The sequence below is a fragment of the Triturus cristatus genome, chromosome 12, assembly GCF_964204655.1.
Source record: "Triturus cristatus chromosome 12, aTriCri1.1, whole genome shotgun sequence".
NCBI classification, from domain to species: Eukaryota; Metazoa; Chordata; class Amphibia; order Caudata; family Salamandridae; genus Triturus; species Triturus cristatus.
The window spans coordinates 401,511,427-401,537,683 of NC_140595.1; the positions used below are offsets into that span (position 1 = coordinate 401,511,427).

General features: G+C 50.4%; 1 protein-coding gene across 1 annotated transcript in view; it reads right to left on the reverse strand.

Moving 5' to 3' along the window:
* Positions 1-24,280: 24,280 nt before the first annotated feature.
* The window catches only part of LOC146776017 (uncharacterized), a 34,008-nt gene continuing 32,031 nt past the window's right edge, over positions 24,281-26,257 (reverse strand). Inside the window, exons 25-26 of the mRNA XM_085637750.1 lie at positions 25,652-25,773; positions 24,281-24,401 (exon numbers count right to left, since the gene is read on the reverse strand). The gene's annotated coding sequence lies outside the window, so the exon portion shown is untranslated. The remainder of the gene's footprint in view (positions 24,402-25,651; positions 25,774-26,257) is intronic.

Genomic DNA, 26,257 nt, shown 5'->3' on the forward strand with positions numbered 1-26,257 from the left:
TAAGATGGGGTATAGAGGGAGAGAAAACTAGCAGAATCCCGGTAGAGAGAGGGGTTCGCCATGGTGTCGTGCCTTCCAAATCCGAGTCCTCAGGGCTGTGTCGATGCTCTATGGGGGCCCACCTCTGAATCGACCCAAGTCTGGCGCATGTAGAATACACAGACTCTTGGGGCAATTGAGCGGGGGAAGGAAAGGATGGGGACTGCTGGGAGGGAGACCTGTAAAGAAAAGAAAGGCAACGTGCAACACATACACATAGGCAAATGAAGCAAATGAGAAAACACAACTACTGCACAATAAAGTGCTCCACCCTGGAACACATATCGGAACACGTTGTTGCCTGTAGAATGCCCCACCTGGAGCAACAGATAAATAAGTGAACTCTGAGGTTGCCGCCTCACAACAGTTGCGTGGCTAAGGACCCCGCACCCTCTTTCTATATACTCAAAGTCAAAGTGAGGAGGACGGAAAAATATGGAGGTGTGTTTAATCCTCCCTCAAGTCAATTCACACACCCACACTCACTGCGATGAGCGTTCGCTCTGTTGTGTACTGTACTTCCAAAGTACGAAAGGCACCGCACACTGCACGCTCTCCAAACAACTGTTTATACTTGACTGTGCAGTGTCTTTCGTACTTTTGAAAGAGACACGCACTCTCCAACAACTGCTTATGCGAGACTGCGTGTCTCTTTCAAAAGTACGAAAGACACGGCACACAGCACGCTCTCCAACAACTGCGTAGACGTGACTGAAAGTTAGCTCGCGGGCACTATACCCTCCCTGCAATAAAGGACCACGAGTCGGCCTTTTTCCAACAGGGAGCAGGTAACCCACGCGCCACTACGGGCGACGACTCCCCTCTGCATGTAACGGCTAGGAAGCACGTTACGGCCAACAGAGGAGATCCCAGGACTTGGGTTGTCCGAAAGACGGACCAAGGCTATGAAATGGCGGTTCCGAGAGTAAAGACTCCAGAACCCTCTTACCGCTACCACGGAGGCGAAGACTCTCTCTCTGCCACTGGAGCAGACCACAATGGAGGAATAATCGGCAACGCCGCCCGGGGCTCTGCCGCTTTGTATCCTGCTTCTTGGTTCCGGCTCCGCCCTGCTGGCGCACGTCGCGTCACTCTGGGCATTCTGGGGATTGTAGTTCCTGGCCGGCAATACGCGCGTACAGCTAGCGTAACACCCGGCCAGGAATCGTGACACATGGATGTGTTCTAGCTCCCACCCTCTTTTCTTTGTATGTCAACGGTGTGGTTGAGCACCTGTTAAAGATCCTTCAGATGAACCTTCCCTGGCGGGGGAGCGTGTCCCCACCCTTCTCTTTGCGGATGATACACTCCTGCTGTCCAAATCACCAATGGGTCTTCAAAAACTACTTAATAACTTCCAGTCCTTTTGTGCAGAACGGGGCCTGGTAATCAATACTGATAAAACAAAATATCTTGTGATGAACCCCCCTAAAAAACCTGTACGTCCCCCAAAGTTGAACGCCGTACCTCTGGGGAGGGTGGATGTATTTGATTATCTAGGCATCCGTTTGTCGCACAATATGCAGTGGGCTCCTCATTTATGTAAAATGCTGCTAGCCCACAAGAGGTAACAGGGGCTCTTTTGAAGGAGCAGTGCTCCTGTGCCATTAGACCTATAGCCCCTGTTATTGAAATCTATGCAGCAAGGGGAGTTAGCTCTGCTCTTTATGGGGCAGAGCTATGGGGCTCATGCAACACTAGCGAATTGTCAAGATCTGAGAGGAAGTTTTGTAGGGCCATCATGTCACTTCCCCTGGGAACTCCCATGATTCCACTAATGCTTGACCTAGGCTGCCGCCCTATTGGTGATTTGGCAAAGTTCCGGCCTTTACTTTGATGGGCCCGGTTGTGGCGAGCCCCTGAGCTTGCCAAATATGCCAAAGGCCTCTCTGAAGTAATGTCACTCCCTGGGTGGCATAGGATAAAATGGCTGAGAGATATGAAAGCCCTCCTGTGTAACTTGGGTTTAAGTGAAGCTTGGGTAAATATGTCTTCCCCCCCAAAGGCAACACTCAAGAGTTTGTATTGGAACTGGATTACACCCAACGGAGCACTAATTGTACATTGGGTAGACTTACGGAGGACTTTCTGAAATTTAAGGATTTGCCGATCCGGGAACTCTACTTAGACATTATTGAGAGACCATTTGACAGGACGCTTTATTTTAAATTTAGGACTGGGACTCTTCCACTACATGCTTTTACATCTCGGTGGAAATCCCCAGCACAGACGACAGAATTTTGCCCTATTTGCATATCCAGACAAGAGACAGTGTCACTCTTTCTGTTTGAATGCCAGGAGTATGCACAACCAAGAAGAAGATGGCTCAAGCAATTGTGTCGTTTGTTGGGAACCAGGCATCATATTGAGGCACTACACATTTTAATGTCGGACTCTCGCCCATTGTATGTTTGTGCCCTTTCCAAATTCTTATTATGGGCCTGGTGCATTAGAAGCAAAAGGCTTACAGGAAATGTTTAATCTTTTTTTAAATATTTATTTATTTATGATGTGCTTCTTTTATTTGAAAATCAAGTTTTTAAGGTTAAATGTAATCAAATTCTTGCTTTTCTTTTTCTCTGAAGCTTTTATGATACGTTTTTTATCGAAATAAAGCCTTTGACTGACTGACTGGCATGGTGGGTATGACAGAGTTCACGTTTTGTTGTGACATTTTTGGCCACTTGGGCTCTGTGTCATACTTCCCAGTTCCAGCAGTTGTCTGTATTTTTTAGGAAGCCTAAATGATAGAATAAGAGTGCAGAAATCCAAATTACAGGGAGGAAATGTTATAAAAGTGGGGAAAGACTCAAATATAGCAAAAAATATCAGCTATTTCACACTACACATTGTATACAACTTAAAATCAATACGGTGCCAATTACATGCAAGCTTGAGAGAGCAGCCAACTTCGAAGCAGAGCCTCCTAGATTATACTATTTCTGTTTTGGAGTGGAAACTACAGAAGACCGGACATGCGAACAAGTGCAGGTATGTAAATTAGAATGGAGGTATTTTTTCCAAAGTCTTTACCTCAAGAAGAGTCTTGAGTAAGTGTCCTTTTCTACACGCTATGATGTTGCAGTCATTTACAGATTTCCATTCATGGTTCCAGACTCTTTTTCGCATTTTAAAATCTGATCACCTCCCTTTAATTAACCCAACCTAGCCAGAATGCGTTGCTTTAGGCACATCTGTCATGATTCTATTCCAATAATTATTAATTTGAGCTGTAATTCTCATATCCTCAATGGCTTGCAGTCACCCTCTACATTTTGGACTGATGCTGCTGGTTTCTTCACCAGAACACTGCACTGAGGCCTGCTAAACAGACCTCTGTGCCACTCTCAAACCCCTTACAACCTGTATGTTGAATTGGCTAACCCCAAATGGCACAAGCTGACTTACTTAGAAACCCCCAAGTTATGGTCCCCAGGGTATAAATGGCATGTAACACAGTGTCCCCCAGGGCTGCAGCCCTGGTTGTTCCACCGTCATTGTGACCAAGTACAAATTGGCTCCAAGCCTGCTGTTGCAGCCTGGAAGAGTAGTTTGCTGATGGTTTAAATTGCAAAGTCGAATTAGTTTCAAAGCCCCCACTTCCCTTAATAATATCTGCAAGTCTTCCCTAATAAATGGCCTATGGAGCCCTGAGTCAGAGAGCTGTATATTAATAAGTAGGACATTTGCTGTCAAGACATATTAAAAGCATATCTTACAAATTGACGTTTTTGCTGTGGAAAGGTTTGTAGCCCCCATGGCTAACACAGGGTTACTGGCTGACTTCTCAGCCCAGCTAACTTCTGAATGGGGCTACTGAAATGGGTACTGCAAGCTGTTAAATAAATTGTATTATTAAACCCAACTTGATTCACAAGTAAAATTTAATAGCAACCCAAAAAGATGATAGATTTCTGTAATGGGGTGCATTTTTGACATTCCGTCAATGTTCTGCATACCTTCCAATTTGGACCCAGCCATATGCAAATAAGTCTTGACCCTGCTCCCCATGGGGACATTCCAGCCTGAACTGTGAGGTAGGCCTCGGTGGAGTTCGCACAGTTTTACTCTGCGAAATTCCACGGAGTTACCAAAAAACTGTTGAATTTCGAGCGCGGTTGGAGTATTTTTCAGCCACCCCTTATAATTGAGGGTAAATGGTTTCAAAAACAGTAGATTGGCAATGTTGTGCAATAAAATTCATTGTATGCAATATAACTCCCAGACTGACTATGTACTAACTCTTCATCCATTCCAGTGAAATAATGTGTTCTGCTGTGCTGCTGATGAGGGATGCGCTGCAAGAGAGTGTGAAAGATTAAGCTTTCACCCAAACCCGCTCCGCACAGCAGTATATGCTTCAAGTCTCCCTCCCAGCTAAGGAACCGGAAAACCTGTACCACTGAGGCACTCCGCCCGTGGCCACTTGGTGCCGGCCCCGTAAGTAATATGATGCACGCTAACAATTAATTTTAATAAATCTTGCATTCTCTACTTACTTTCAACCGTCCTTGCCAGTACCATGCTCCACAAAACGGCAGACTCAGTCTAAGGTAGCGTCATCGCTGACAGAAAAAAAAACAAGAAGCATGGGGGGACTTAATACTATGTTAGCTATGCGTAGACATAGAAAAAGGGTTTGGTAGTGTCAGATGCATTAGCCCCACGTATCCCTCCTTGTTATAGTAATAACTGTCAGAGGCAGAGGAAGCCTCATACCACTAACTCGTTCACATTCATTAATCCACATCCAAAGTGCCAGCTTGGATAACTCACCTGCCGTGCCATTGCCTGTTTGCGACCTCAAAGGCAGAGCCTACATTCCAGTTGTGCTCATTGATTTCAGAAGTATTAATGTGAACACTGCAGCCATCTTGAAGTTGAAATGTCACTTATGCCCTGTGTACTCTTATACATTCCCCTATAGCTAGATGTTCCCTTTGTTTCACTGGGGAGGGGAGAGATGTACTGTAACCCAAGAGCATGGATTCATGTTCACTTCCTTCTGATCTATGATGTCACCTGCATCCTCAGTTGTGCCACATGTGATCAGATGTATCTCTCTATAGAGGACACCATCTCCCACCCTGGGCTCCTATGAATGCAAGTGTGTGTACACAAGCCATGTCTCATATGCCAGCCATGTCCTGTAAACTGTCTTGTTTTAAAGGGGGCAGGGCATGTCCTGGTGACAGAGTCCAGTCCAGGCAACGAAGAGTGCAATGAATGGGAGACCCACGTGTGTTAGGTATATATCCCTGGTTAGAAATGCTGCTGGGGTGCCCAGTGAATGATAGGGTTAACTTTCGACAGCCGCTCTTGCCCTAGACACAAGGGCAGGTCAAGGGCACCTTTTACCAGAGCATTCAGTAGTACTAAATTGGTACAGTCTGCTCCGCCAGCAGTTGGCAGAGAAACTTTGCCAAACTCCACATGGAGTGCGGAGTCAAAAAACTTTGTGAACTCCACCGGCGGGATGGAGTTCACTGCCTAGACCTACTGGGGTGGCATGGCGATCAAAAGAACAATGGAATTAACCCATCTCTTTGACTGGGGGTGAATGTTGGATGGAATGCTGAACAGATCAATCATCATTTTGTGTTGCCCACATGCAGTGAAGAGCGGTGGGGCGGGGATTTGACAGACAATGGTGAGGGAAAATTAAATAAATACTTATTTTACTGTCGTACTCTGTCAAATTACCCCCACCGCTCTTACATTCAGACCACGCCTGGTTGCCCAAGTAAAATTTAATGCCACTTTTAAGGAAAAGTAACATATTGAAAGTTGCCTCTTTGTTGCCCAGTTGTTCCAGTGGCCTCACAGTTGCTGGCCACCAGACATTTTTCCTGAGACTGGGAGGCTTGCACACCACTCCCCAGGATGACACAGAAAGCTAACACCTATCCCTGCAGCAGGTTTCTACCTCCCCTTGTAGGAAGCCAGTGTTGGCTCAAAAGGCGAACTTCACAGGTGAAGCGGGCTCTGGTGGGTAAATGGTGATTATCTGAACAAAGGGGCAACCCTTCAGGAGTGTAGACAGGCTGTTTGTGGGAAAAGAGAGGGGAGACCAGTGGGCGTTTAGCCCACATGTAGCCACACCTCTAGGCTGGTCTCCCAAGCTCCTAACATCCAAGGTAGAATAGTCCTTGGGAATCTAGGGAATGGGCAGAATAGTGCACTCTCACTTTACTAGATGCCTCACATAGCCGGAAGTCATCACAGGGTGGAAGGGATCATGGAAGCCCATTCGCTGCATCTTCGGCCAGCAAACTAGAGTGACTTTTTCTCAAGCCAGGAACCACAGGCAGTCCTCCTACGTCACATAGTAAAGAAGTGACGGCTGACCACCTGGAACCATGGCCATCTAACCATTGCAATCAAAGCTGAAGCAGCCCAACTCTGCAGGTTGTAGGCGATTCTCCAGTAGCCGTTACTGACTGCCACTGGGCACTCCAAGAGACCGATCCTAAATGCTCAAACGCTGCACCCGAGGCTGCTAGACCCAGGAGTGTTGTCTTAGTACAAATTGGTCACCCAAGAGAGACACTAGCCTCCACCAAAAGATACTGCTCGACCCACTCTGAGGCAGTAGAATGCCAGCTGCTGCTGGCCTACCGGTCTCTGTCCAAAGAGGACTTCAAGAAACCCCGACTTAGGTGGGATGACTTTGGCCACAGGTCATGTGGACTGAAGAAGAACCACAAGGACTCCTCTGTCAACTGCACACCACCCAGACTATCCTTGAGCATTCTCCATCTCCTGTGTCCCCAGCATCAGGACTACTCTGTTATTATTTTTTCATTTTCTAAGCAGATGCAGACCCCCAGGGGTTTCCAGACGACAGGCTAAGAACCACTGACCAAATACTTTAACAGTTTATAAATGTGTATTCAAATAATGAAGCAACATAAAAAAGTTTACATCTTAAAATGGTCTGTAAATGTGAAGGAATTTGAAATTGGAGGCAAAAAATTCAGAATGATTTGACGGAGCAGTACAAGCGCATCAAACAGAATATAGCATGAATGATGAGTGGACCTCAAATTAATTTGGAAAAGCTTCAAATTTGCAATTCAAAAAAAGATATGTAATTTAATTTACAAACATATTTAAAAAATCACAAATTTCATCATTTCTGTGTTTGACACATGCTTGTTTCTGTATTTTTGTGTACTTGTTTGCAGTTCACATAATCGATAATGCTTAGACAGCGTTTATCTGCTTCCAGTAATGACTCAGTAGGGGCTCACCCAACTCAAATAACGATTCAGTTGGGGTCCCCAGGTTCCAGTAATGATAAAGTAGCTGTCCACAGAAGTCAAATGATTAAGAACCACTGGTTTAGGTAACAAAATTATTTGGCTGAAGTAAACTACAAATAGGTCATTGGTACACATAAACTGTTTTGGGGCTATTATAAACACCTATGACAGCCAAGTAGCCAGATATCATGTGAGCCTGTCCTGCTCTTTCCCCCAACTATGCTGCATTCTGGGAAATTCAAAGTGATTTCATGATGAAATGTAAGCACATTTTGATTGTTACAAAGTGCTCTTTGCTTAAAAGCCAGGATTGGTTAAAAGTGGTCCACCTTGACATGATCTCACTTTTCACAGGCAATGTTACTAGCTGTAAACGAAATATTGTATGGTCAATTATCTTTTATATGTTAAGTTGTTCGAGATTGTGGCTGTTCCAATATTATATCACCACTAGTTATGGCACAAATTAATACCCTTAACTGCATCTGTGCAGCACCTGTGTCTTCTGGGCCTTACCATGGTCACGTCTTTGGACACTACAAGATGCCTGAAAGCTATCTCTTGATTGCTGGATCCCAGAGAGTGAAAGGCGGGAGGTGCTCGAGCCATGGCAAAGTAATTCATGCCAGTGTAATACACAAATGTTCAAAGCTAAAGAAATTCCTCACTGGAATGTGTTTTCATTTCTTACAGATCTCTGGGAGGAGGTGATTGTCTGCCAGACTAGTGATCTTGAGCCGCTGGACTTGTCTCTGCAGCCACTTACAATTGTGTGACCCCTGGAAGAATGCCTTACAATCCTCTGCAGTGACCAAAACAATGTAATTTAACCCCTTCGATGCGGCGCGAATTCCGCCGCGGCGCTGGGGGGTTCGGGGTGAGCGTGGCGCCGCCATGCTCGTGACGGAACCACGCCGTCATGAGTCATGGGCGAGCTGTGCTCATGACGGCGTGGTTCCGTCATGACTGCGCCCACTCAGTACTTCGCCCGCACAGGCGGGGAATTAGTGCTGCGTGGGCGGAGCGGCCGCAGCATGACGGAACCATGCCGTCATGAGCACACGCCGCCCGTGACTCATGACGGCGTGGTTCCGTCATGAGCGTGGAAGGGGTTAATAAAAGATTTAAACCATAAAAATATAATCATAACAAACAGGACTGTCCACCCCGTGAAGGCAGCACAACATTATTGCAGCGGTTCTCCGCTTCCAGAGACATATTCCGGTCTTATCGATATGTCCAAAGGAAAACGAAAAGGAGAAACAACAACGGAAACCTATTCTACCCCCCACCTCCCTCCACCCCATTCCTCGTCCACTGGGAAATGAAATTGGGAAAGGAGTCAATGACATAATATCGATGGTTAGCCTTACGGATCTGGTTGCGGCGGATCCGATAGGCGGAGGAGCCTGAGGTACCTGGGACAGGATAATTCACGAAACTCCGGAGTGAGAAGGGAGAGAAAGGGCTGCCAAAGCTCTTGAAACTCTGATCCTTTCCCCTTAAGTGTAAGCAATAACTTCTCCATCCCCAGTACGTGCCATAAGCGGTGTAGCCACCCCGTGATGGTAGGGGCTTGGGGGGGAAACGCCAGAGGGCCAGTAGGTTCTGGAGGGCAGAGCCTATGGCAATCGCTATCAGGCGACCCCTTCTGGATTTAAGGGGATAGGTAAGGGGGTTAGGGAGGCCCAGTAGAATGTATGCTGGAAATCGTGGGAGTTGTGTGTCCAGGTGAGTATCTATGTCGCCGAGAACCTGTTTCCAGTAGGCTTGGACGTGTTCGCATTCCCAGCATAGGTGAGTTAGATTCCTGGGCCCCCGCAGCCCCTCCAGCATGTAGTGCTTTGCCGCGAATCCCAGTGGTGAAGCCGCTCAGGTGTGTAGTACCAGTAGGTAACTAGTTTGGTTAGTGTCTCCGTGAGTCCCAAGTGGTAGGCTGAGTGTCTGACACACAAGGACTGGTAGGTTATTTATTACAGGGCCAGTGTTCTGCCCAGATCTCGCGGACCGTGTTATCGAAGGGCAAACACACCGATAACAAGAAACTTCTATCTGACCTCTATAAGCTGCTGTCGGATGTGCGATTTAAGAGCCATTTTTCATAGGTGGTGAGGAAGCGTTGGGCATTAGGTCGGACCTGCGGGTGTAGGGCAAAGTGGTGGAGTTGTAAGTATCGTAACCGTTCCGTCTCTACTATGCCGTACTCAGCTTTAAGTTGTGCGAAGGGTATTATCCCATCTAGGTCAAACAGGTGGCCAAGGGAGCGACCGGCGCGTTCTCCACGTGGAGACCCACAGCACATCTCGGAACCGGGCTGAAAGTTCAGGTTATCGAATAACGGGGTGAGGGGGGAGGGGGAAGGTAGTCAAGTGGTATTGGACACTGGTGTGATCCCATGCATCCATGAGCGGGCGAGTGACATGAGAGGCGTAGAGATTGGGTGGTCTATGACACCTGGGTAAGAACGGGTTTGGCTGCAGAGGAGTGGCAGCTACTGCTTGATCTTGGAATAGCCATATTTTCCCGTATTCCAGACGGTTCCACTCAACAAGATACCGCAATTGGGTAGTATAATAGTACAACTGAAAATCGGGGACCCCCACTCCTCCCTCCTCCGGTGGATGTATCGCTACGGTGTGCTTAAACCGGGGTTTGCGGCCCTGCCAAATAAATTGTGCTAACTCGGATTGCGTCTGCTTGATCCAGCCCTTCGGTGGAGAAAGCGGCAGGGTTTGGAAAAGGTAGAGAATCTGGGGCAGGATAGTCATCTTAATTGCTGCGATCCTGCCGAGCCAGGAGAGGAGACCGTGTTTCCAGTGCACTAGTTCTTTACGTATGAGGAAGCGCAGATTAGTATAGTTGATATCGGCGGTGGCCCAGATGGTGGGGCCCAAATGTATCCCCAGATAAGGAACCGATGTGGAGGACCATTGAAGGGAATGTTCGGCTTGAAGGTGGGACAAGGTGGGCGGCGACAGGGAAAGATTAAGTGCCTCCGATTTTGTCAGGTTGATTTTGAATCCCAACGCCAGTACCAAGGAGCGCATTTCAGCGAATAGCGCTCGTAAGGCGAGGATTGGGTGGGACAAGGAAAGCAGGATGTCGTCTGCATAAAGGCTGATGGTGTGCACATCCCCACCGAATCGTTTCTCCCCCAAGCCCACCTGCGAGAGAACCCCCTCCAGATAGGGCCAATGAACCCGATTGAAGGGCTTCTCGGCATCTAACGTAAACAGCATATACTCCCCATCCGTCCGAGAGGCCTTCTCGATTAAGTGGAGCACTCACTTGGTATTGTCACTAGTTTGGCGTTCTGAGATGAATCCTGCCTGGTCCGGCTCCACCAGTACGGGCATATGGGGTGCCAGGCGGGAAGCCAAGATACTAGTGTACAATTTGAGGTCTATGTTAAGGAGAGATATCGGCCGGTACGCTCCACAGGAAGACCTGTCCTTGCCAGGCTTAGGGATAACTACGATAGCAGCCTCAAGCATTTCTGCCGGGATCGCTCCGAGTTGCGTGAAGGAGTTGAATAGACTCGTTAAGAGCGGGGCCAGCAGAGAGCAGAAGGTCTTGTAGAAGACCACTGAATAGCCGTCGGGCCCAGGGGATTTGCCCACTTTGAGGCGAGAGATGGCGGCGATGACCTCCTCAATGCCGATATCCCTGTCGAGGTAATCCGCCTGTGCCGGGGTAAGCAAGGGCATGTCTGCTGCGGCGACATACTCCGTGCCATCAGAAGTGTTCAGCCTGTCCCCAGAGTATAACTGGGCGTAGAAGTCACGGAAGGTCTCTGCGATTTCAGAGTCCTCTGTGGTGAGGTCTCCCCCGACCTTGCGTATGGCTTGAATGCCCTGGGCCTGCCGGGCTAAGCGGAGCCTATGCGCTAACAGGAGGCCGCACCTGTCCCCTCCAGTGTAGAAGGAGTGACGCAACCTAAGGGCTGCAAATTCCGCCCGATCCTGGTCAAGGGCAGCCAGCTGCTGTCGGGCCGTACGCAGTTTCCGCCAGATCCTGTGTGCCCCCGTCTGTTGAGGGATGAGTTCGAGTTCCTGCACCTGTTGGGTGAGGGCGTCCCTCTTGCACCCTCGCTCGGCGTTGTCCGCCGAGGCGATAGCTATGAATACTCCCCTCAGGACTGCTTTGAGAGCTGTCCATTGCGTGGACAAAGTGGTGTCGGTGTTGGCGTTGTGGTGTAGAAAATCTTTGAGCGCTGTTTGAATTTGCTTCACCACCGAGGCCCGTTGGAGATGGGTATCACGGAGGCACCAGAGACGACTGAGTTGGTGCACCGGTGGAAATGTAAACGACGCAAGAACGGGAGAATGATCGTAAAGAGAGGCGGTGAGGATCTCACTCTCCGTTGCCAATGAAGATAAAACCTACGCTAGGCTTGATTACTTCCTCTGCTCTTCTTCTTTGTGTGCCCCAGAGTTGTGAGTGTACGCACGTGTCTGGGGGTGGAAGGGCCGCCATAGGTCCATTAGTCCAAGGTCCGCTAGCCGGGTGAGCCCGGCCGCAGAAAGGGCACCGGTTTGGCCCGAGCGCTGACTGGAACGGTCAGTGATATTATCAAAGACTAAATTTAGGTCGCCCCCCAACAGGATCTTGCGTTCAGTGTTGGCCGTGGCCTCCGCTAGGGCGCGATGGAGAAAGCCTTCCTGCCCTTCGTTCTGGGCATAGACCGACCCCACGATGAAGGACGTGCCCCCCACCTGTGCATGATATGTGAGAAGCCGCCCTCTAATCTCCACCGCCTTGTGAAGTATCCTACCCGGGAATGACCGTGACACCAATATGGCCACCCCTGCTGACTTAGTCTGAGGCTGATACAAAAGTTTTCCTCCTGCCCTACCGTCACCGGTTGAAATCCCGTCTGTCTCCTTCAGGAAACTCACCTCTTGGGAACAGATGTCCACTTTGGTGTGCTCCAGGCAGGAGAGAACCGCCCTTCGTTTGACGGGGTTGTTGAGGCCCCGCACATTCCAGGTGAGAACCTTAAGTGTATAGGGAGGCATCTAGAGGATATGACAGGAAAGAAGGCTACACAGGCAATTGTCAGAGGCAGCTGGGACCGCAAGTGGCCAGGGAGGAAATCAGGAGCCCAGCCCGCTCGGGGGGGGGGGGGGGGGGGGCAAAGGAGATACCGGGACAGTGGACGAGGAATCCCAAACCCAAATTTAAAAAAAAAAAAAAAAACATGTCCAGCGGGAGGCTGGTACATCTATTGTTGTGTATACATGTCGTGGCGCACCCTGGGTTTTCTCCTCGGGATGACGCTGATGCTATAGAGGGTTCCCCCTCCCATCCGTCCCCAACCCGGATTCGTATGAAAGACCCTCGGGCTCGCGAGACAGGTGGGCGAGGGAAGGAAGGGAGGAGTCAGCTGGGAGAGATACCTGCAACGAGACAAAGAGGGGATTTAGATGCTATTCATTCCCTCCCTGCAGCTAGAGTGTTCCCCAACGTGTTCCCAGTGTTACCTGCCTCTTCCTCTCTTCCCTTGGCGGGTGGAGCTGGAATCAGTGCCCAAGTCAAGGTCTCGATCCAGTTGGATGCACTGGGGCGAGGCCACAAGCTCGCAGGTGAGGTCTAAGCCGACCTCTGATTCCGCTTTCGTTCTAGGCTCGGGGCGTGAATGACCCAAATGTGTTTCTTGAGCTTCATGGGAGCCGACGATGGCGCTTCTACTCAAAGCCCAGGAATCCGTGGGGCCGAGAAGCGCCGGGAAGATAGGCTCAGGAAATGGAGATCTGGAGCACCCGGTAACCGCTGGTGGCGCTTCCACTCTAAGCCCAGGAATCCTTGGGGCCGAGGAGCGCCTGGATAGCGGGTTCTGAGGGGGTGCTGCGAGGAACACCAATGAAAGGACTAAACAGCAGGAGAAGCTCCTGCGCGGAAGAACGGAGTGCACTCGTTACCCCCCCGCGCTCATTAGGATGGAGCAGAGGAGCGAGATGTGCCAATCAGGTGCCGAGGATAGCCCGGAACCTCCGAGGTCTCTTCGGGCGTTGTAGTGGTGAAATCACTCACCTCTCGCTGTCGGTTGAAGTGGTAGGGATCGGAACGCTTCTGGTGGCGGGGAGCGTCGGGCTGGAGACACGGGCTGTCCGACGCTTCTGGAGGCGGGGAGCTCCGGGCTGGAAACACGGGCTGTCCGAGGCTCGGAAAACTCGGCTGGGTTTGACGACGCAGGGTCGTGGGCCGTTGACCGGATACAGGTTGAAAACGAATCATTGGCACCGCCCCCTGCGTTATTCCGTCTTTTGTTCGGCCGCGCTCCCGGTCACGTGGGGGAGCGTGGTCGCTACGCCTCGTGGGTGATGTAGTCCCGGTGCGTGATTCTCCCTTGGACTGAGCTCCTTTCTGCCCTGCCCACCGGAGCGATCATGACAGCATATCCCCCTTCCCACCGCGTCCCGCGGCAAGAGGGGGACTGGGTTTGTCCGGGCAGCGGCGGTGGAAGGCCGCTACCAGGCGCTCCGCATGAATCGCCGAAGCGGGTTCCCATGAGTTTTCCTCCGGCCCATAACCCTGCCATGCTAGGAGGTACCACAGCTTGCCCCTTACCAGCTTAGAGTCTTAGCACCCGCCTCACCACGTATTCCTGCTCGTGGTGTACCCAGACCGGGTCAGGGACTTTTCGGACCGGACAGAAGGAGGGTTTCAGCAGGGAAACGTGGAACACGGGGTGTATGCGCAGGTGCTGGGGCAACCGCAGCTGCACTGCTACGGGATTCACATGTCGCACCACAGGATATGGTCTGATGTATTTGAGTGAATACGCTAGGTTTCTTAAACAGGATGTGCCTCGTGGACAACCACACCCTGTCACCCTTGTGGTATTCCGGAGGGGCTGGGCGATGTTTATCAGCTTGGACCTTATAGCGTGTCTTAGCTAAGCGTAGATTGTCCCGGGCTTGTTTGAGTGCAGCGTGAATTATTTCGATTCTGTCCTGCACCTCGGGAAGGTTACTGTGTGCCCGCGGGAGGAGAAACGGGAGAAAACGGGGGTGATGACCTGAAGCAAGAAAGAAGGGTGAGTGGTGCGTGGAGGAGTGCCTAGAGTTGTTATAGGCTATTTCTGCCACCCAGAGCCAGTCCACCCAGGAGTCCTCTGCCTGATCCACGTAACAGCGCAGGTACTGTTTCAGGGTTTGGTTCAGTCTCTCTGTCTGGCTGTCTGTTTGAGGATGGAAGCTGGTGGATAGTGCGGAGTGAATGCCAAGTTCGTCACACCAGACCTTCCAAAAACGGGCGGTGAATTGCGATCCTCTGTCCGATATTATCCCCAGGGGAAGGCCGTGTAGCCGGACCACGTGGTCCAACAGGAGTTTGGCTAGAGCCCCTGCCAAGGGTACTTGTTTGCACGCGATAAAATGTCCCATTTTAGTGAGGTAGTCGATGACGACTACTATCGCCATGCAGCCTTGATCCTTGGGCAGACCGACAATGAAGTCAATAGAGATCTTTTCCCACGGATACGTCGGGGTCGGAAGAGGCATCAGGAGGCCTTGTTCTTTTCGATGATCGGCCTTCATTTGGGCGCAGATAGTGCAGTTTTTTACCCAGGTCAGGATATCTGGTCGAACAGAAGGCCACCAGCATTGTCTCAACACCAGCTCCAGGGTCTTCGTTCCTCCCATGTGACCGGCGCAGGGTACATTGTAACACCAGTCGAAAACGAGTTTGCGGAGTCGAAGAGTAGGGATCAACACTCGAAAGCCACACATGGGAAGGCCGCTATGGAGTCGCCATTCTTTATGTCGCTTCAGCCAGGTCGACCAGGTGAACGTCTGTATCCCTTTCATCATGTTCTGCAGGAATGACTCGGTCTTCAGACTACCCACCACTTGCTCTGGTGACAGTATTGGTTGGTCGAGGGTCTCCGCCGGGAGGCTGGGAAATTCCTGACGGGACAAGGTGTCCGCCTTCTTGTTTTGTGCTCCTGGCCGGAAGGTAACCAGAAAGTGGTACTCCGCAAAAAAGAGCATCCATCTTTTTTGGCGGGGCGAGAGATGACGTGCGGATCGGAGGAACTGAAGATTACGATGATCGGTGAACACCGTCACCTGATGTTGCGCGCCCATCAACCAATGCCGCCACTCAAGGAATGCTTCCCGTATGGAGAGCAGTTCTTTTTCGGAGATGGTGTAGTTCAGTTCGGCCGGGCATAGTTTGAGACATGAAGGCGACTGGATGGAGCTGTCCAGTGTCTGGTTGCCGTTGAGACAAGATAGCGCCGACCGCCACGTCTGAGGCGTCTGCTTCCACGATAAACGGAAGGTCGGGTTTGGCATGGCGTAAGATGGGAGCGGAGGTAAATGCCTCTTTGAGCAGATCGAATGCTGTTTGGGCCTCAGTAGACCAGACAAATGGAACCCCTTTCCGCGTTAACCGGGTGAGGGGTGTCACCAACTGGGAGAAGTGGTGGATGAACCTCCTGTAAAAGTTTGAGAAGCCAAGAAAGCTTTGGACTTCCTTCACGGTCCGGGGTCGGGGCCACTCAACCACGGCTTGTACCTTGCGATGGGTCATGATCTGTCCGGCAGGGGTCAACAGGACGCCGAGGAATTCCACCGTCGTTACATGGAACTCACATTTTGTGAGTTTGCAGAACAAACGATGGTTTTTCAGGGCTTGTAGCACTGTCGTCACGTGGTGTATATGGTCGTGTAGGTTAGACGAAAAGATGAGAATGTCTATATACACCACGACGTACTTGTCCAAGAAGTCGCTCAGTACTTCGTTGAGGAAGAACTGGAAGGCGGCCGGGGCATTGCAGAGCCCGAAGGGCATGACCAGATATTCAAACAGGCCGAACCTGGTTTTGAAGGCGGTTTTCCATTTCGTCCCCTCTGCGTATGCGTACCAGATGGTATGCCCCTCGAAGATCCAACTTGGTGTATATGTTGGCTTCCCGTACTTGTTCCAGGAGCACTGGAATCAGTGGTAATGGGTATTGGTTTTTTATGGTTAGCGCATTGAGAGCGCGGTAGTCTATACAACAGCGGAGTTCGCCGTTGGCCTTCGGGATGAAGAAGAGGGGTGACGCCGCCGGAGACCTAGATGGGCGAATAAAGCCGAAGTTCAGGAATTCGTCCAGGTATTAGCGGAGATGCTGGGTTTCAGGGCCCGTAAGGGCGTATATTCTGCTGCATGGGATTGTAGCCCCAGGTATCAGGTCTATGCGGCAGTCGTATTGCCGATGTGGGGGTAATTCTTCGGCTCTTTGTTTATCGAAGATGTCCACGTAGGGGCAGTACCAGTGTGGGAGTGTGACGTCCTTCTCGGCTGCTGTGGCCACGTGTTGTTTGGGGGTGACTTCCATGTCCGGGTGACCTCTTGGCTGCTTGCACTGACGGTGACAGAAGACGGAGTTGAACTGTATCAAGTTGGTTGCCCACGTGATGTAAGGCTCATGCATCCTCAGCCAGGGCAACCCCAGGATGAGGTTGCAGCGCGGTGCGTGGATGACGTTAAAGGTGAGCCACTCACCGTGGTCTTCCCCTATGGTGACCCACAGGGAAGGGGTTTGATATGTGATGGGACCGGAGTCCAGCTCTTTACCGTCCACCGCATAGACGAGTTCTGGCTGGTCCTTGAGCAATAGTGGGATTCCCAGCCTTTCTGCTTCAGTCTTATCTATGAAGCACCCGGTGGCTCCGGAGTCGACCATGGCGCGAACGAGTCGGGGACTGTGGTTCACCACTACGTATAAGGAAACAAAAAAGTGGTTGGGCTCCTTGGTGATGTCTGCTTCCGTAGAAGGGATAGACAGGTAGCTTGAAGATGTCCCTTCCTGAACCTTCAAGTCCTCGGGTTTCCCGTCGGTTCTTCGTTGGTAAGGGCTGCTGCTTGGCTGGTGCGGTTACGGCCGATCTTGGGGCACACGGGACATTCACGTAGGAAGTAGCCCTTCTTGCCGCAATATAAGCAGAGACCCTGCTTACGTCGATGGTCTCGTTCACTGAGGGTCAGAGACGCCCTCACGGTCCCTATTTCCATGGGGTCTGAGCGGGTTGTTACGTGATCTGTAGTACGGGGATGTTCGTACGACGCAAGAGGTTTCTCCTTGCGTTTGTGGTCTCCTTTTCTTTACCTCAGACGATATTCCAGGCGGGAGGCCAATTCGATCATAGCTGCACAGGTGCGGGGTTGGGGGTCTATTTGGGCGATCACGTCCTTCAGGTCTTCCGTTAGCCCTCGGTAGAAGATCGCTGCCTGCTTAGATTCGGGCCAGTCTGTTTCGGCCACCAACCGTCGAAAGCTGTTGACGTAGCCGATGAAACCGTTGTTGCCTTGCCGGAGTTCAAGGAGATCGCTGTCGGCGGAGAAGGTGTCTGCCCGGCGATCAAAGGTCTTTTCGAACTCCAGCCGAAAGGTGTCCCAGTCATATAAGAGGGCGTCATCTCTCCTGACGATTGGAACGGCCCATTGCGCAGCTTCCCCGGCCAGGTAGGAGATGAGGAACGCTACCCTGGCTTGGTTAGTCAGAAAAAGTTTAGGCTTGCAATGGAAGTGCAGCAATATCTGGGTCATAAATACCTGCACCTTTTGTATCTCCCCGTGATATCTTTCCGGGGGAGCCAAAGGCACGTGGGATGGCATCTCGACTACCACTTGGGGTGTGGTTGTAGGGAACGTGTTCCCTGCATCAAAGGGGTTTCTCTGAAGGCGGTCCAAGCGGGTATGCAACGCCGCTGTTTCTGCCCGAGACGTGGCCAACTCTGCCTGTACTAGGGCCAAAGCGGCAACTACGTCGTCTAACGTGGCCATCTCTATATCAGCGTTATCAGGAGGAGGGTAATTCATGGGCCAATGATTCTGTCGTGGCGCACCCTGGGTTTTCTCCTCGGGATGACGCTGATGCTATGGAGGGTTCCCCCTCCCATCCGTCCCCAACCCGGATTCGTATGAAAGACCCTCGGGCTCGGGAGACAGGTGGGCGAGGGAAGGAAGGGAGGAGTCAGCTGGGAGAGATACCTGCAACGAGACAAAGAGAGGGGATTTAGATGCTATTCATTCCCTCCCTGCGGCTAGAGTGTTCCCCAACGTGTTCCCAGTGTTACCTGCCTCTTCCTCTCTTCCCTTGGCGGGTGGAGCTGGAATCAGTGCCCAAGTCAAGGTCTCGATCCAGTTGGATGCACTGGGGCGAGGCCACAAGCTCGCAGGCGAGGTCTAAGCCGACCTCTGATTCCGCTTTCGTTCTAGGCTCGGGGCGTGAATGACCCAAATGCGTTTCTTGAGCTTCACGAGAGCCGACGATGGCGCTTCTACTCAAAGCCCAGGAATCCGTGGGGCCGAGGAGCGCCGGGAAGATAGGCTCAGGAAATGGAGATCTGGAGCACCTGGTAACCGCTGGTGGCGCTTCCACTCTAAGCCCAGGAATCCTTGGGGCCGAGGAGCGCTGGGATAGCGGGTTCTGAGGGGGTGCTGCGAGGAACACCAACGAAAGGACTAAACAGCAGGAGAAGCTCCTGCGCGGAAGAACGGAGGGCACTCGTTACCCCCCCCCCGCGCTCATTAGGATGGAGCAGAGGAGCGAGATGTGCCAATCAGGTGCCGAGAATAGCCCGGAACCTCTGAGGTCTCTTAGGGCGTTGTAGTGGTGAAATCACTCACCTCTCACTGTTGGTTGAAGTGGTAGGGATCGGAATGCTTCTGGTGGCGGGGAGCGTCGGGCTGGAAACTGGCGGGGAGCGTCGGGCTGGAGACACGGGCTGTCCGACGCTTCTGGAGGTGGGGAGCTCCGGGCTGGAAACACGGGCTGTCCGAAGCTCGGAAAACTCGGCTGGGTTTGACGACGCAGGGTCACGGGCCGTTGACCGGATACAGGTTGAAAACGAATCATTGGCACCGCCCCCTGCGTTGTTCCGTCTTTTGTTCGGCCGCACTCCCGGTCACGTGGGGGAGCGTGGTCGCTACGCCTCGTGGGTGATGTAGTCCCGGTGCGTGATTCTCCCTTGGACTGAACTCCGTTCTGCCCTGCCCACCGGAGCGATCATGACAATACAGGGGTTTTGTTTAGAAGTCAGTCATCGCTAGATGACCAGATTAACACCGTAATGGGGTCCATTTCGTGGTCAGAAAGAGGAGGCTCTGGCCCCACCCGCCGCCCGCCCTAAAGTCATAACAAAGAGAACAGAATGTCGAAATGTCTCAGCTGGGTCCCCCTCTGGAGCCTCCTAACGCTCCCATCGTGGCCTTAAGGGCTGCTCACTGTCCCCTGGTAATTTCGGCTTTGTCTGGCCGCCTGTTTTGTCGCCTCCCGCGAGGCCGCCTCCATCCCGACGGCGCGGGGTCGGGTCCCGAATGTGCGTTGGAGCGGTCTTCATCCTCTTTACTTAGTGGGGTAATCCCCAAGATGCGGCATGCATCAGACAGGGATCTTGATTGGATCAGTTTGCCATTGTGGCGAAATATGAGCCTGAAAGGATGGCCCCAGGGGTAGGAGGTCCCAGCCTGGCAGAGATGGTCCGTCACCGGGCAAAATTGCCGGCGGCGCTGCAGGGTTATCGGGGATAGATCCTGGAAAAGCAGAGGCGATTGATCCTGGAAATGAAGGGGGTGCTGCACTCTCGCCTTAGTGAGGATGGCCTCCTTTGTTCTGAAGTCTTGAACGCAGACAAGGATGTCGGCTGGTGGTGCATCGTTCGCTCGAGGTGGGCCCACCCTGTGCACCCCGTCACGGACGATTTTGGTGCCAGGCAGGTTACCCAAGATGTGGTTGAACAGGTCTTTAGTGAACGTGAACAGATTGTCGGTAGCTGCGGAGTAGCCAACTCCCCGAATGCAAACGGTGTGCCTGCGGGAGCGGTTCTCTAAATCCTCCAGGTGTAGTTGGATGTCCAGGTGGTGTTCGTGCATCCGCATGACTTCCTGCTGGAGGTCAGAGAGCTCCATTACGGTATGGTCACTGCGGTGTTCCAGCACCACCACCCTCTCACCTACACTGTCCACATCACGGCGTATGTCCTTTATTTCGGCGGTAAGGTCCTTCTTCACCGTCTGGAGGTCGTCGCGGAGGGTGGCGAATAGTGATTCGAGGAAGGCCTTGGTGTACGGCTCCCCGCCAGTGGGCGTCGCAGGTGCCGGGGGTGGGCTGCTGACAGTGGCACTAGCCATGTTGGGTATAGAGTGGGAGCGGCCAAAGATGTCCTTCAGGGGCTTACTTTTCGATGCTTTGGTAGGGGCCATCGGTGGTCAATGAGCACCAGTGCAGCAGCCGGCCGGGGAGCACCAAACAAGACCGGGGGGGCCAGATACCCGGTGAGACGCCCCCAATCGCGGAGGCACCCCCCACAGCGACTCAGCGCACCATGCAAGGGAGGAAGGGTTCCAAAAAGGTCCAAGGGCCCCACCGCAGCAGCGGCCCGAACTCGCCAGAGGAAGTGTAGGGCTCACGTCCCCAAATCATTAGCCAGGCAAGGAGGGCTCCAAGGGGCGAAGGAGGCGGCAGCCGAGCTTCAACATACAAGATCCGCCGTCCCGGCCAGCAGCCGCGCGGCCAGTCCACCAGTCACCACGGGGCCCACTGGGCGTGGTGCAGGGGACGCCCAAGTGTGCCTCTCAGGCGTCTTCTCCCTCCGCTCCCTATCCTGCGCAGCGGCGCCCAAGGTGCAGCAGGTTGCAGCGGGGGATCGAGGGGGATCAAAGGGTGCCAGCTAGGCCCCGCGGACAGAGCTCGGCGGTGTCAAGAAATGTCCAGCTCAGGGTCCTGCAGGCGCTGGTGCAGGCCTCTCGATGGTCCCCTACCCGGGGTCAGGCCGCCTCTATGTAGTCTGCTGCCTCCTCGCACTCCAGCTGCAGCGCCAGCCCCAAGGCCCACCGGCCAGCAGCCCACGACGCCAGTCCGAGGATCCACAGGCCCGCTAGGCCGCTCGCCGATGCGTCAGGGTTGTCGGCGGCAATGCTCCCTGCCCCGGCGATGAATTTTGGGGGGCAGCGCCCCTAGGCAGGGAGGAAGGGCGGGTCCCTGGCTACCGAGACCACCACCGCTGGCATGGCCCGACCGCCGCACACGCCCAAGAGCAGAGGCGGCGCGGCCGGAACAGGCCTCGAGGAGGCAGCGCCTGCTGGACCGTAGGGCCGGGGCTACAGGGTCACCCCAGGGGCGTCTCGTTGTTAGCGACACCGCAGAGCCCGGCAGGGCTCCGCTGATTGGCGCCATCAGCCCGGAGATGCGGTGAAACGGCGGGTAGGAGCTGAATTCAATGCGACTCACTGCTCTGCCATCTTGACCACGCCAACAAAATATTTTTAGATGGACTGATGTCCTTGAGCCCCGGTGAACTTGGCACTGTGCTAACGAGTTCCCCTGTGAAACCTGCCACCTCTTGAGGGGGTTGGGCTGTCTAGAGGCCTTGTTTGGCATGGCTTCAGTAAATGAGTTTCATCCAGGAAAATTGTCTCTCTTGCCTTTGCGATTGATTCTTGCTCTAGGCAGGACAGTGGTTCACTTCAGCCTTGGTTTCCTGAATTCCCCAAATATTCCTTACCCTTTTGTGCTCTCAGGCAACAACCGGACACCAGGACAAGATCATACAAAACATAAAAGAACCAAGGTGTAAATTGTGCAATACGGCAGGTGATTTATACTAAAAGAAAGGTCCAACACAATTAGTTTATTTTCTGTATTTATCTATAAGCAGTTTGAGCAGAAATCTAGTGAGGTATCAAGGAATTCAGACGTAGAGCTTGTCTCACAGGTCTGAAGGTCGACTGGTGTTAAAAGGTACTGTGTGCTGAGTATTCTCTGTTCTTTTCCCCTTTTCCCATGTAGCCATTGTGACCCTGTTGTCTCACCACAGAGGTGTTCTTGGTCAGATGGGAGAGTGAGGTTTCCCATTGTTCGTGCAAGCTGGAACAAAAGGCTAGTGCTACTATCTTGTGGCTTCCTACTAGGCTTAACACCAATTAGGAGATGCAACTCAGGACAACGCAGCCCCCCTCCCTTCATTTTTTTTTTTTTTTTTTTTTAATAGAAAAAAAAACCTCCGGCAAGTCGCCAAAGGCCACGCCTCCTTCACCACCACTCTGCAAACGCACCTCCTGGCACAGTGGTGGTTGGGAGATGAAGGCTCCTTAGATACTGGAGGTAACAGAAGGGGTTCTTGGACCCCAAGGATCCTCATCAAGTCCCAGACATCTGCATTACTGAGAGGACTTGGAGGCCCTGCCCCCTTTTGCCACCACTTTGCAAATGCGCCTCCTGGCATGTTGCTGGACTCAGGTCTCAGTTTGCGACCCACTACCTCATTAATATTAATGAGGTAGGTCTCGGTTTGCAACCCACTATTTGTGACCTTCTAGAAATCACAAAACTGTAGTGATATCTAGACTATTGGTGTCCAGCTTTGCTCTGACTGGCCACTTTAAATGGGATGGGTCAATCCTGATTGGCTGGCCATTGCATGAACGGGGCAAGATGAGCACACCTGATCCCCAGGGATATATGGGGCGGGGACCCCTCTGATTGCTGCCACAATATGTTGCCCATGATGTGTCCAACCAATTACAGGCATCGGGACACCATAATGGAAGCCTGTTTTTGAGGGTTACAAAAAACAATAGAACATACATGACGGGTGATGATTTATGACAAAAAGAAAATCCTAACAATAAATAGATGCTTAGTCCTTTTTAGAAAAATTTGCCCGATTTTAGTTCTCAAAATTCTCAAATATATGTTTTACTTCAGCCTAACCATGGTGTTATATCGAGCAATGCAAGAAAAAAGGCTGGGTTTCTGCGTGAAACACTAGGGTAATCAAATCATAGTGTGCTAGTTGTTTATTGTACTTCCAAACCAGCACAAGCTAACATTCAGTATTTATAGCAAAAGTGTGGCACACCTAGACACCACCTTAATGCAATCATATCCGTAAAACAAATGAATACAATGTGGGGTTTCATTCTATCTGTTGGAAATTGTTTGTCATCGAAATAATTGTTAGAAAATATTTCCTGGTTTTAGCTCCCAACTGCACTATGAGATCTGAAATATGTTTTAGGATATGTTATGCCAGTAGCAAGTAAGCCAGCTGATAAGTTGAGAGAGGGGGGGTTTGCTACACTTAATGGGAATAATAAAAACTATGAATAGCATAATTACCATCTTCATTTTAGCCAATTGCTACCAGTTCAGCAATAGTGAAGGTCAGACTCCTGTGCTCAAACTTGCGTTTATACACATTTAGAAGTCTCAATAAATGCCATACTTTCTTTCATCTTAGTTTTCAGTTGGGCATCCTGTCTATCCTGCTACTCATTTCATTACCAAGAAAAATGTATCCTACTGCTTGCTAGGTAACCGAGTGGCCTTCATGTCAGACAACATCTTGCTTTCGCTTTATGATGTAAGCTTGCTAGGCAACAAAGTGTCCCTCATGTCAGACACAACATCTTGCTTTAGCTTTATGATGTCAGAGCGGCACTGGACCAATTGTCCTTGTGGAAGCTGACCACACAGGAGGATGAGAGATCAGACATCTGTATTCATGACTACAAGGCAAATAGGAGGGGGAATGGTAAAAGACTATGAACCACTCAATGCACTGGAGCCTTTTTGAAAGTGGGATGGAGATGGATACAAAAAAGGAGATTATCATTAACAACAATCCATCTTGAGTATCAGAGTCCAACACACAGAGTGCAGGGGAAGAGACTACATAAGCTTCCTTCCTTCAGAACGTAGCACTATCGTTCTAAAGTGAGATAGTGCATTTCAGCCTCAAAGGCAGCAATTTCCTCAAATGGAACATTGCTAGCACCAGAATATAAAAGCAGGCTTTAGTAGCGTTGGAGGCAGTCAGTCTTTTATTAACTATCATGACCAACACAACGTGATTCATATTACTTCCATCTTGACAAATTGTATTCAGGCACAGACTCCGACTATAAGGTAGTGAGGACATTCTGATGCTGTGAACGTCTTTTTAAAGCTTAAAGGAATGATTGTGAGTTTTGCTTACCATATAAATTGGTAAAATGATGCCGTTTGCCGGAAGACTTCTTTTTTTTTTTTTCTTCAGTCTCGGCAATGCAGAGAAACTCGGTTGGCAAACACTGCCACTGGTGGTCATTCAGTATAATCTGCAGATGGAAAAGTCCACTGTTAGCACATTTACATTAGGCAATAGAAAAAAAATCTTGATTTTTATAAAGGGTAAACAGATCAATACTGTGGAGACTGTATTATTGTGAAAATCAACAGCTCATTAGAAAATAAAATCTCAATTTGTGTTTTTAACCTCCTATACTTCTCTGCACCCATGTCTCATTTGCTAACAGTCTCTAAACAACTGTAGCACGTACATTAGGACGTAGGTAAATAGATCTGTTTGCCATCCAAGTGGCAGCGTACCCTTCTCACTTCATTTGTTTTAGGATATGTTATGCCAGTAGCAAGTAAGCCAGCTGATAAGTTGAGAGGGGGGGTTTGCTACACTTAATGGGAATAATAAAAACTATGAATAGCATAATTACCATCTTCATTTTAGCCAATTGCTACCAGTTCAGCAATAGTGAAGGTCAGACTCCTGTGCTCAAACTTGCGTTTATACACATTTAGAAGTCTCAATAAATGCCATACTTTCTTTCATCTTAGTTTTCAGTTGGGCATCCTGTCTATCCTGCTACTCATTTCATTACCAAGAAAAATGTATCCTACTGCTTGCTAGGTAACCGAGTGGCCTTCATGTCAGACAACATCTTGCTTTCGCTTTATGATGTAAGCTTGCTAGGCAACAAAGTGTCCCTCATGTCAGACAACATCTTGCTTTAGCTTTATGATGTCAGAGCGGCACTGGACCAATTGTCCTTGTGGAAGCTGACCACACAGGAGGATGAGAGATCAGACATCTCTATTCATGACTACAGGGCAAATAGGAGGTGGAATGGTAAAAGACTATGAACCACTCAATGCACTGGAGCCTTTTTGAAAGTGGGATGGAGATGGATACAAAAAAGGAGATTATCTTTAACAACAATCCATTTTGAGTATCAGAGTCCAACACACAGAGTGCAGGGGAAGAGGCTACATAAGCTTCCTTCCTTCAGAACGTAGCACTATCGTTCTAAAGTGAGATAGTGCATTTCAGCCTCAAAGGCAGCAATTTCCTCAAATGGAACATTGCTAGCACCAGAATATAAAAGCAGGCTTTAGTAGCGTTGGAGGCAGTCAGTCTTTTATTAACTATCATGACCAACACAACGTGATTCATATTACTTCCATCTTGACAAATTGTATTCAGGCACAGACTCCGACTATAAGGTAGTGAGGACATTCTGATGCTGTGAACGTCTTTTTAAAGCTTAAAGGAATGATTGTGAGTTTTGCTTACCATATAAATTGGTAAAATGATGCCGTTTGCCGGAAGACTTCTTTTTTTTTTTTTTCTTCAGTCTCGGCAATGCAGAGAAACTCGGGTGGCAAACACTGCCACTGGTGGTCATTCAGTATAATCTGCAGATGGAAAAGTCCACTGTTAGCACATTTACATTAAGCAATAGAAAAAAAATCTTGATTTTTATAAAGGGTAAACAGATCAATACTGTGGAGACTGTATTATTGTGAAAATCAACAGCTCATTAGAAAATAAAATCTCAATTTGTGTTTTTAACCTCCTATACTTCTCTGCACCCATGTCTCATTTGCTAACAGTCTCTAAACAACTGTAGCACGTACATTAGGACGTAGGTAAATAGATCTGTTTGCCATCCAAGTGGCAGCGTACCCTTCTCACTTCATTTGGTTTAGGATATGTTATGCCAGTAGCAAGTAAGCCAGCTGATAAGTTGAGAGGGGGGGTTTGCTACACTTAATGGGAATAATAAAAACTATGAATAGCATAATTACCATCTTCATTTTAGCCAATTGCTACCAGTTCAGCAATAGTGAAGGTCAGACTCCTGTGCTCAAACTTGCGTTTATACACATTTAGAAGTCT